The sequence below is a fragment of the Hyperolius riggenbachi genome, chromosome 6 (genome assembly GCF_040937935.1).
Source record: "Hyperolius riggenbachi isolate aHypRig1 chromosome 6, aHypRig1.pri, whole genome shotgun sequence".
Taxonomy (NCBI): Eukaryota; Metazoa; Chordata; class Amphibia; order Anura; family Hyperoliidae; genus Hyperolius; species Hyperolius riggenbachi.
Genome location: NC_090651.1, coordinates 319,771,153 through 319,781,662, shown reverse-complemented (window position 1 = coordinate 319,781,662; position 10,510 = coordinate 319,771,153). Strand labels below are relative to the sequence as shown.

At 45.1% G+C, this 10,510-nt stretch overlaps 1 non-coding gene across 1 annotated transcript; it reads right to left on the bottom strand.

The window, feature by feature from the left end:
• Nucleotides 1-927: 927 nt before the first annotated feature.
• On the bottom strand, nt 928-1,032 carry LOC137523154 (U6 spliceosomal RNA). The gene has a single exon (XR_011022516.1). It is a non-coding gene; the product is annotated as a U6 spliceosomal RNA (small nuclear RNA).
• Between the last annotated feature and the right edge of the window lie 9,478 nt (nt 1,033-10,510).

Sequence of the window (10,510 nt, the reverse complement as noted above, 5' to 3'; positions counted from 1 at the left end):
GACAATGTGGAGCTTCTCAAACTATTAGTCATTCTTACATCCTATGAGGTGTAGGCCCAAGCTCCTTCTCTTCTTCCTTTATTAAAGCAAACCTGAAGTGAAAATGTAAGTCAAAATAAACATACACAGGTCATACATACAGTCATGGCCGAAATTATTGGCACCCAAAGAATTTTTCCAGAAAATCGAGTACTTTTCACAGAATAGTATTGCACTTTAACACATTTTGCTATACACAAGTTTAATATCTTACGCAAACCCAGCTTTCTGACACTGGGCTCTACAGTGCGGCCCAAAATCCTTTTGGTAATCCTCAGATTTCATGATGCGTTGCACACATTCAAGGCACCCAGTGCCAGAGGTCTCCTCACTTAATAGGTGCTGGCTTACTGAACAGGAAGAGCCAAGATTCAAACATTGTCAGAGGCAGAGCCCTTAGGCTACATTTCCACCAGCCGCTGTGTGTCCTACGAGACGTGCGGCGGCACTTCCTGTTCTGCGAGTATGCAGCTGAATCCCGGAAGCCGTACCATGCACGGCTATAGGATTTAAGGCCACTTGCGCGAAAAGTTGCTGCAATGTTGGCCGAATCGCTATGGCATTCGATTCGGATGGCTGCTACATTATCCCCATGGCAGAGTTTCCTCGCGCGATTTGCCTGTGGGGAAATTGCGGATTCGGCCTGATTTCCGCACTAGTGGAAGCGGGCCCTTAACCATTATACTATCTAGGACCACTGTCCTTCCTGTGAGACAAACTTACCTGCTGTATCCCAGACTTGAACAGTGGTGATCATAGGAAGGGTCATGGAAGCTGAGGCCTTAGGTCTCCTGAAAGGGAGGCCAGATAGGCCAGGGGTGGGCCTATAATTGCTGCTTCCAATACCGAAGCAGGATTGTATTGAGATTGTTTGAACCACCATGCAAACCAAAATTGGAACATTTCACGAATATGCGAGTCATCCTTGCGCAGGAGCCACGCTGATCTTCTCTGTATCGTTCCAATTTTAGTAAATGTCCTGCCCAAGCAATCTTTTTTTTAGCATAAAATGGCAGCTTACTTGAGCTACACTTCATTATTTTAGGAATCATTTATTTTTGAGCAAGAAATGGGAGTCTTTTTTTAAATTATTATTTAGTATTTATATAGCGCCGACATCTTCTGCAGCACTGTACAGAGTATATTGTCTTGTCACTTAACTGTCCCTCAGAGGGGCTCACACACAATCTAATCCCTACCATAGTCATATGTCTATGTATGTATCACGCAGTGTATGTATCGTAGTCTAGGGCCAATTTAGGGGGAGGCCAACTAACTTATCTGTATGTTTTTGGGGTGTGGGAGGAAACGTGGGTGTCCGGAGGAAACCTACACAGACACTGGGAGATCATACAAGCTCCGTGCAAATAGTGCCATGACTTGAATTTGAACTGGGGACCCATCATTACTGGTATTTATCTTGTTTAAAGTTTGTTATGCTGTGAATACTAGAACCTATTAGGCTTTATTTTCCACAGCAACCTTTTTGAGTTGTCACTCACCTTCTTATGGTGGACAGAATAGTAAGTGAGCAGCTGATTGGTTGCTGTGGGGTGCACCACCGTTTATCCTCAGTAGCAGTTTTCATTAATAACCTACTTGATGTAGAATGTTATCATTCTCTATATTTTTAGGCAAGGAAACTGTTGAGCTTCCTATTATAGGTGGTTCTTTTTTTTTTTTTCTTTAGACCTGGGGCTCATTACAGCTGTCAACAGCGTTTCGGAATCGCTGGCGATTCCTAAAGTGACAAACACTGGTTCGCACGATTCCTAAAGCGGTAGGTTAATGAAAGTCAATGGAGGTGCTCTCACGGTAACGACTGCAATTTACCCACAATGCAACTCCGGTGTCAGCAGCGTTTTTGGAGCGTTTGCGCTTCAATACAAAAGTACAGGATCGCTGTGAAATCACTTTTTACTCAATATAAAAAGCGATTTCACAGCACCCTTAGGGCCCTTTTCCACTAGCGCGTTTGCGCTAGCGGAATCGCAAAATCGCAAATCGCTAGCGATTTTACAATCGCTAGAGTTTGCTAAATAAGATACTACCACGATTCGTTTTTGCCTTACACGCGATCGCGGCGCGGAGCGATATTTGCTGCGATTTTGCTATGCAGTGCATAGCATAGCAAAATCGCAGCCACAAACGTCGGGAAATCGCCAGTAATTTTTTACCTTTTGCGATTCAGCAGTCGCTAGCGTTCAGCGTGAACGCTAGCGACTGCTAGTGGAAAAGGGCCCTTACTGACAAACCTACGGAAATCGCAAACCTTGTACAAATCACTTGCATTACATTCAAAACCAAAAATGACAAAATTGCTTTGAAAAATGCAGCAAAAATCACTACCAAAAACGCTCAGCAATTGCGATATCCATTTGTGCTTTCTATTGTGTCCCAGCCCTTTTGGTGGTTGTCTTTAAGGCCTCTTTCACAGTGGGGTGTTAAAGTCGCACGTTATAAAAATAACACAGACTAACGCACATCAATACAAAGTCTGTGCGACAGTCACAGTGCACACATTGCGTTGTTTGTAACGTGTAGCAATATTTAGAAAGTGCTGCATGCTGTGCGTTTAGCAATAAATTTGCTGCGTTATGTGTGTTGCACATGCTCAGTAATGTTTTTTTTTTTTTAAATGTAATGCATGCGCCGTTTTCACTCCATCAGTATGCAACGAAAACGGCGCACCAAGAGACACAACGCAGTGCAAAATAACGTAATTTTATAACCTACATGCTCTACGTTATGGGCACGTTGTGCGACTTTATAGCCGCATCAAACGCAACGTCCCACTGTGAAAGAGGCCAGAAGGGAAAATGTTTTATTTAATGTATCTTGTTAAATAACTATTTTGATTACAACATCCTGTAAATGAGAATGTTGCCATTTTTTGTAACACTGAAGTGTTTCCTAAGTATTTGTATTAGCAGGTAGAGTAATGTACCGTGCTAGCCATCAATAAATGCAAGAAGTTTTAAATCAGGATTATACCATTTATTGGTTAACTTAAAATAATAAGATTAAGCTTTCGGCTGCGCAGCCTTCCTCAGACTTCAATCATGTTTGCTTACCAGATGTTGGAATAGACATCTATATACATGCAACATCAAAAGGGGATACATACATTTTTTGCAAGCATTAAAGAGAACCCGAGGCGGGTATTTTAAATCTTACGAGCACACAGAGGCATGTCCTTTGCACAACGACATGCCTGTGTCTCGCTATTGCCGCCTCTAGTGTCGTCCATAGCCCCCCTTCCTTCCTGCTAGCCTTGTATTTACCTGCAGCCTGTCAATTAGTCAGCGCACCCCCGTCTCTGTCGCTGCCCGCCTCCGTGAGCTTCCTCCGATCGGAAGCAAAGCTGCATCCACCAACAGGAAATCAAAAAGGTCCATTACATCGAAACTGCCCCTCTCCCTCTATATGCCCCTAAGAGCCAGCATTTCAGCCAGCTCACTCCAAACCCATCAGCGATCTGCCGGGTGTACCTGTTCACCCCCAGTTACAGCAATCAATGTTCGCACTGCTCACCGGCTGATCAGTGTTGCTATGCGGGGGTGACAAGCAGTGCGTGCATGACGGCGGGTTGCGCCGTCATGCACGCACTGCTTGTCACCCCCCGCATAGCAACACAGCGCATTGTCAGCTACGCAGCTGAACTGCATGTGTGCAACCCAGCGATGTCGCTCAAGGAGATTGGGTCCTGATCCCCGATGGGCGATGTGTGAAAAGTGTGTACGCAAAACTTTAGTGAAAAGAATATGGAGGCTGATATATATATATATTCTCTTCTAAACAATACCAGTTGCCTGGCAGCCCTGTTGATTTACTTGGCTGCAGTAGTGTCTGAATCACACCAGAAACAAGCTTGCAGCTAATCTTGTCAGATCTGACAATAATGTCAGATACACCTGATCTGCTGCATGCTTGTTCAGGGTCTAGGGCTAAAAGTATTAGAGGCAGAGGATCAGCAGGGCAACTAGTATTGCTTAAAAAGAAAAAAAATATGGCAGCTTCCATGTCCCTCTTGCTTCAGTTGCCCTTTAAAGAGACCTACGATTTGTTTTCAGAGGCATATACCTGTCCTGAGATACCCAGAGTCACTGGTGTTGGCATAAATATTACCTTCTAACTATGGGGAAAGCAACTCCTGACTGCTCAATCTCCTGCAGTTTTAGGGGGGGGGGGGGGGGGGGGGAATCATTTCGTTAGCCAATGTGTGCTTTTGAAAACTGTGCCCCCATGCTTCCTCTTTGCATCAGCCAGCTATGTTTAAGCTTTTTTTTAATCCTGAGTTTCCTTATGCTGCTCATTGTATTCAGGGTCCCTCCAGTTCACTTTTCAAATAACGAGACGGCACACCACTGACTGCAAATCAACTGCTGTGTATTGCGGAACAAGTACTCTACATGTTACAGACCGTAGTCCTTCCTCAGGTGTAAAACCCTCCTGTTCACTGTCTTCTTCTTCCTTTAGGCAGGTTTAACATTTCTTTGTTAGTTGTGATCTTTCTGCCACATCGCAAAAAAACATCAATCATGTGACCCTGCAGCAAATTTAATCAACAGGGTCATCTGCATAGGCAAGCACCTGCTAAGGGAAGTACTTCCTGCTGGACAGGAAGTATGTCACAGAGATTGACATTGGTCCACCCACGCACACCACCATTTACCTTCGTCACCTAGATTTTTGCTACAGCAGGCTCCGCGTGCCTATGATAACACATTGCAGCCCTTGCATTGGATTGGAAGCTTCCGGGCACCGAAACGTGTTAAGTGTGAAAGGCCCCATATACTTCATACACTTGCATTGCTTTTGATGCACCCTATGGAAAAAAAGGGTAACACAACACAGGTTTGTAATGCAAGTGTAAAAGGGGCCTTAGCCTCACTTAAGTTCCCCCGAAAGCAGTGAAAGTATACACTCCTTCACAAGCGCTTCCTAATGCTGTGCAAGCGCGGGTCAAAACTGGAGTATGCGCAGTTCTGATTCACTCTTTAACCCTCGAGGGAATTTCTGGGGGACTATTTGACGGGGGAAGCCATTTGAATATTAAGAAGACTGGGAAATAGGACCAGAGCTGGGACCTATGGCTAAGACACCAATGTGCACCCCTACATCCCTCCCACCCCAGCTGTCACACGCTTATTGCTATTAGACTAAGAGCTCTTTCACATCTACCAACACGTGCAGGAGCCATTCTCTTGCACGCGTTGAATAGCCTGCGGCGTGTCGTCGGGATGTTGCGGTGCGACGCAATCAGTGGCGGTAGCTATTACTTCACCCGATGGGAAAATGCCGGTTCCTGACAATTAAAAGCTGCAGCGTCGGGTGTGAAAGGTAAAATGAAAGTCTATGGACTTCCATTTTACCTTGGTTAACGCAAAGTATTGACTTTGCGTTAAAACGCTGGAAATGAGCTCTAATGTGAAAGAGCCCTAAGAGGTGCCCCAGAGGCCCCAACACCTTAACCTGTCTTGCAGTCACTTCAATGTGTTCCCTTCTCTTATTTGTTTCTGCTTCAAACACAATAGGGGAATGATAGCTGAGTGAGATGTGTGCCACCTCCTACACTGCGCCCTGAGGCTGGAGCCTCTCTTGCCTCTACCTTGGCCCTTACTGGGAGGGACCCTGAAGACAACAACCAGCATGAAGAGTTTTAGGATTAGGTACTGTAACCCAGTACATGCTAGTTGGGACTCAACAGAAGTGGACCCAACCCACTGCCCCGATCTCAGATCTTCCTGTACAGCAAGCCAGCACTTATTCAGTAAGGAGTCCTTGGGCTATGCTCCTTAACTCAGCATGTCCCAGTGGCTACAGCTCAAGCGGTTTGAGTCTGCCAGGAGAAAAGCGCAATAGATTATTTGTCTTGTTTAGTTCCATCTAGCATATGCAAGACTCCTGATCCCTCTCGGCTGAGGGTATCATTACCCTCTTCACACCATTGTGTGCGCGAAGTATGTAAATGAGTTGGTCATTTAGTGGAAAATACAAGTCCAGTGGCGTAGCTAAGGGCCCCAGAGCAAGTTTTACATTGGGGACCCCCAAGCACTCTACACATACCAATTAATATGGCGCACCAAAACCTGCTAAGGGCAACCACAGTGTCAGGCCCAGTGCACACCAAAAACCTCTAGCAGATCTGCAAAACACTAGAGGTTTTTGAAGCAGATTTTTGAGCCATTTTAGACATGTTTGGAGACGTTTTCTAAACATACCTAGCCTTTTTTGGAGCTTTTTGTGTAGCAGATTATAAATATTGTTACAGTAAAGCTGTTACTGAACACCATATTATCCATCCCTGGCAGCCAGTTTGAGAGAGTTAAACGTATAATTAATGATGACTATCTTAGAGATATGAGGCTAGATGAGATGACCGATAGATTCCAACGTAGACACTATCCCAAACCATTATTAGAGAGGGCAAGACAGAGTTTAAGTGAGGATAGATCAGACAGAACAAACAGAAGACGTGGACACAACAAAAGAATTCCGTTTGTTTCTCAATATAATGTGTATAGTGACTGTATAGCTAAAATTATATGCACCAATTGGCCTTTACTTAAAGAGAATTTTCCTGATATACCAGAATTTCAGGTCCCACCCCTATTGTCCTACAAACGAGCACCTACACTCCGTGATAAACTAGTACATGCCGATTTAGGATCCCAGATAAGATCCATCCCTTCCAGTAGACCCTGTGGCACATACCCATGTTTGGGATGTGTGCACTGTAATAGTGTCATCAAAGGAAATAACTTTATACATCCCCATAATGGTACAAAGTTTAGTGTCAAAGGCCAATTTGATTGCAATTCTAGATTTGTGATTTATTTATTAAAATGCCCGTGTGGCCTTTTATACATAGGTCAGACCACCCAGAGAATTAAGGACAGACTAACTGCACACAAAAGCACCATTAGAACAAAAAAAGTAGAGTTACCAGTACCATCACATTTTGTTAGTGCTGGACATACCACTAGTCAGCTGAGATTTCAAATTATTGAACAGGTGTAAATGTGGAAGGAGGGGTGGTAATAGAGTTAAAAAATTACTCTATCGTGAGGCATATTGGATACGTAGATTAGATACAATTGAACCTAGGGGTATGAATAGAGAATATGATATGGTCCCTTTTTTGTGATATTGAAGGTTGTTGTCCCCCCCCCCTTTTTTCTCTGTTTGTTTTGGCTTTTTCTGGTGTTTTCTCCTTTGATGTTCTCTGATATTTATTTATAATATCTAGTTTCTTCCTTATAAAGGGTCTGAATAATAATATAGTATACTGTATATTACCAGCCATTTCGTATGTACTGCTAAATATGTGAGATATGATAGGTTTCCTTGATGTAGACACATATATGTAGTCTATTTCCCTTAAAGAGTAACTGTCAGGCTGCAGAAGCTAATTTAAACCTCTATTCTCCTGTGTTAAACAGTTTAGAAGGAAGCTCAAAAGCCATTAGTGAAGATAAACATTTCAGTTACCTTTGATGTGTGCTTATCTTAACCTCTGTTATAGACCCATAAAGACGCAAGCCGCAGCTAAACTGCAAAGCATTCTGGGGCCCTCCCCTCGGCTGCTAATGAGACGGTACAGCAGCTTGTGTAATCAGTCCAGCGCGAAGCACTGATAAATCTCGGGCAGACTACACTGCAGGAGTCAGCTATTGTTCCTAGCCACATGGCTCATTAATATTCACTGCACACCGTGTTGTTCAAGAACGAGTGTATCTGTGATCAGAAGCAGGCAGGACATGACGACACATTTGGCTTCACAAACATGGAGCCTGCCATGAGCTGTCAGGAGCATCTATCTCTGCATATACTATATACAAATTCTGTGAAATCCAAACGTGGACAGTGAAATGCATATGTAATGTAAGTACAGCCAATCTTTAGCTACTGATATATGTGTTTATTTTCTCTGAGACCCTATACCTAACAGCTCCTCTTTAATATTAGACGTTATATGCAGTTCATTTTTGTAACACTAGATGTCATGGTTTTCCCTTTGTTTACTATGCCGCTGGCTCACGCATGCTATTGGCTCTTTGGCCAGACGGCGGGGCGGAAGGCGTACCTTCACCCACGTAGGCGTACCTTGACGCGCATGGAGAGCGATTCACGCTCTCCGTGATGATGTCACCGGACAATAGGTGGTTCTTTGACTGCCGAGGGAGCGCTCAGTTCCCCATCGGGTCCGCCTCATTCAGGGGCGTGACCTGATGATGATGTCAACGCTGAGTGTCTCCCTATTGGTCGGCGGTGCGCTCTGTGGGCTCGGGCTGCGCCGTCTCCGCCCCGCCGCCTGGAGAGTTCCTCCTAGACTGTGCGCACGCTGTATGCGCACATATAGTTCCCCATCAGGTCCGCTGAGCGTGACAGCAGGGGATTGGTCGCCAGAGGCGACCCCACAGGCGTGATTGGTTCATTTTCCATGGTGGTGTATATAAAGAGAGAGTGTGATTCAATGTTAATTAGACACTGACAGGAACTTGATAAAGGAGGTCCACCTCCGAAACGTCGTTTTATTGTCAAGATGTCTTTATAATAAACTACTTGAGCTGAATACATTAGATGGTGCCGATCTCCACTTCTTCATGGCTAGAGGTTTTTGAAGCAGATTTTTGAGCCATTTTAGGCATGTTTGGAGACGTTTTCTAAACATACCTAGCATTTTTTGGAGCTTTTTGTGTAGCAGATTATAAATATTGTTACAGTAAAGCTGTTACTGAACAGCTAATGTAACAAAAACGCCTGGCAAACCGCTCTGATCTAGCATTTTTCAGAACGGTTTGAGCTTTTCCTATACTTTACATGGAGGCAGAAACGCATCTGCAAACCGCAAAAGTGCTGCAGGACCCACGTTTGCGGTTTGCTAAAAACCTCAAACCTCTGGTGTGCACCATCCCATTGAAATACATTAGCCAAGCGTTTTCACAGGAGGAAGCGGTTTGCGAAACGCTTCAAAAACCGCTCGATGTGCACCAGGCCTCAGAGATGCAAGAAGGGAATGGGGAACAGTTTGTTAATGATCACTACTATTCCAAGCATCTATAGAAGTTAGTGTTGTCCGGATCATGAACGATTCGGATCTTTGATCCGAATCTATTTTATGAGTCGATCATCCGAATCATCAAAATGAACGATTCGGATTGCAAAAGGGGCGGGGCCAGGAGCGACACGCCCCCTCTCAGCGGGCAGCGGGGTCCTGGAAGCAGAGCAGAGATGGATCGCTCTGTTGGAAGGGAGGCAGCCTTGCAGGGAGACAGGTAGATGAGAGAGAGGGGACATGGGTGCCACTGCCAGATATGTGTAGAGCACACATACTGGCTGAAATGTGCTGCCCATTATAGGCTGTCTGTTCCATAGTTGTGCACAGTGATCACATTGGAAGCTTTTGGCTCAGCACAGCTCAGTAACTTTGCAGGCACTGTGATTGAAAGGCAATATAATCCTCCTGCACTCGGCACTAAACAGCTGCACTTATCTTCTGGGAATGCTTTCTTTCACTGTGCGACCTTTTCTTTCAAAGTGTACAGATGCACATATAGGTGAAATATATGTAAAGCATATGACTTCAGCATGTGGGTATTACGTGCAAACATTTCTGCTCGTCCCTCCTCCCTTCTCTGTCCACTCCCTGCCCTCTGTCCATCTTCTCCCCTTCTCTGTCTGTCCACCCCCCTCTCCTTCTCCTGTCCACAGACCTGTCCTGCTGTTCATTTCACCCCCGAATGCTTCCGGTAGTAAAATGATCCGAGATTCGGATCAAAGATCCGGATCTCTTCAATGATCCGATTCGAATCATCCGGATCATTGAAAAGATCCGAACTTCCCATCTCTAATAGAAGTGATTATTACCAGCACAGGACCAATAGAGAGCGAATACTGCTTTTGAAGGAGGGCCCCGATGGTCGCATCCTCTGCACTCCCTATTGCTACCACTTTACAAGTCATGTAAATGGTTAGTTGAGGGGGTCAGTCATGTTGTGTTGTTAGTCGTGCACTTTGTTGGAGGTGTGTAAAAGCCTTTTTATTGGCTCTCAATAGATCTGATCCCAGTGATCAAATCTATCCAAAACATAACCAGCGGATGGTCAGGCCCATTTTATCATTCACCCCCACCTCTATAGACATCTTAGTGGAGTTCTACTTTACATTAATGATTCCCTGATCCCCTCTGACGCTTATTATATAGCACCACTGAGGTCATATCACACTGATGGACTGGTCTGCCTGCAGCACAATAGCGGACAAAGCAAGCAGCGCCCCCAGTCAGGTACAAATCTCCCCCACGCTGCTGCCTCCATCATCCATCTCCCCGAAGCACGCTGCGTACAGCGGAAAAGACCTATCACCGCAGAGGGGCGGGGCCACGGCGTGGTAAACGGCCAGATTTAGAAGCCGCAGCCAATCCGCGCGGGGACGTTCGTGACGCGCGCTACGGAAGCCGCACCTT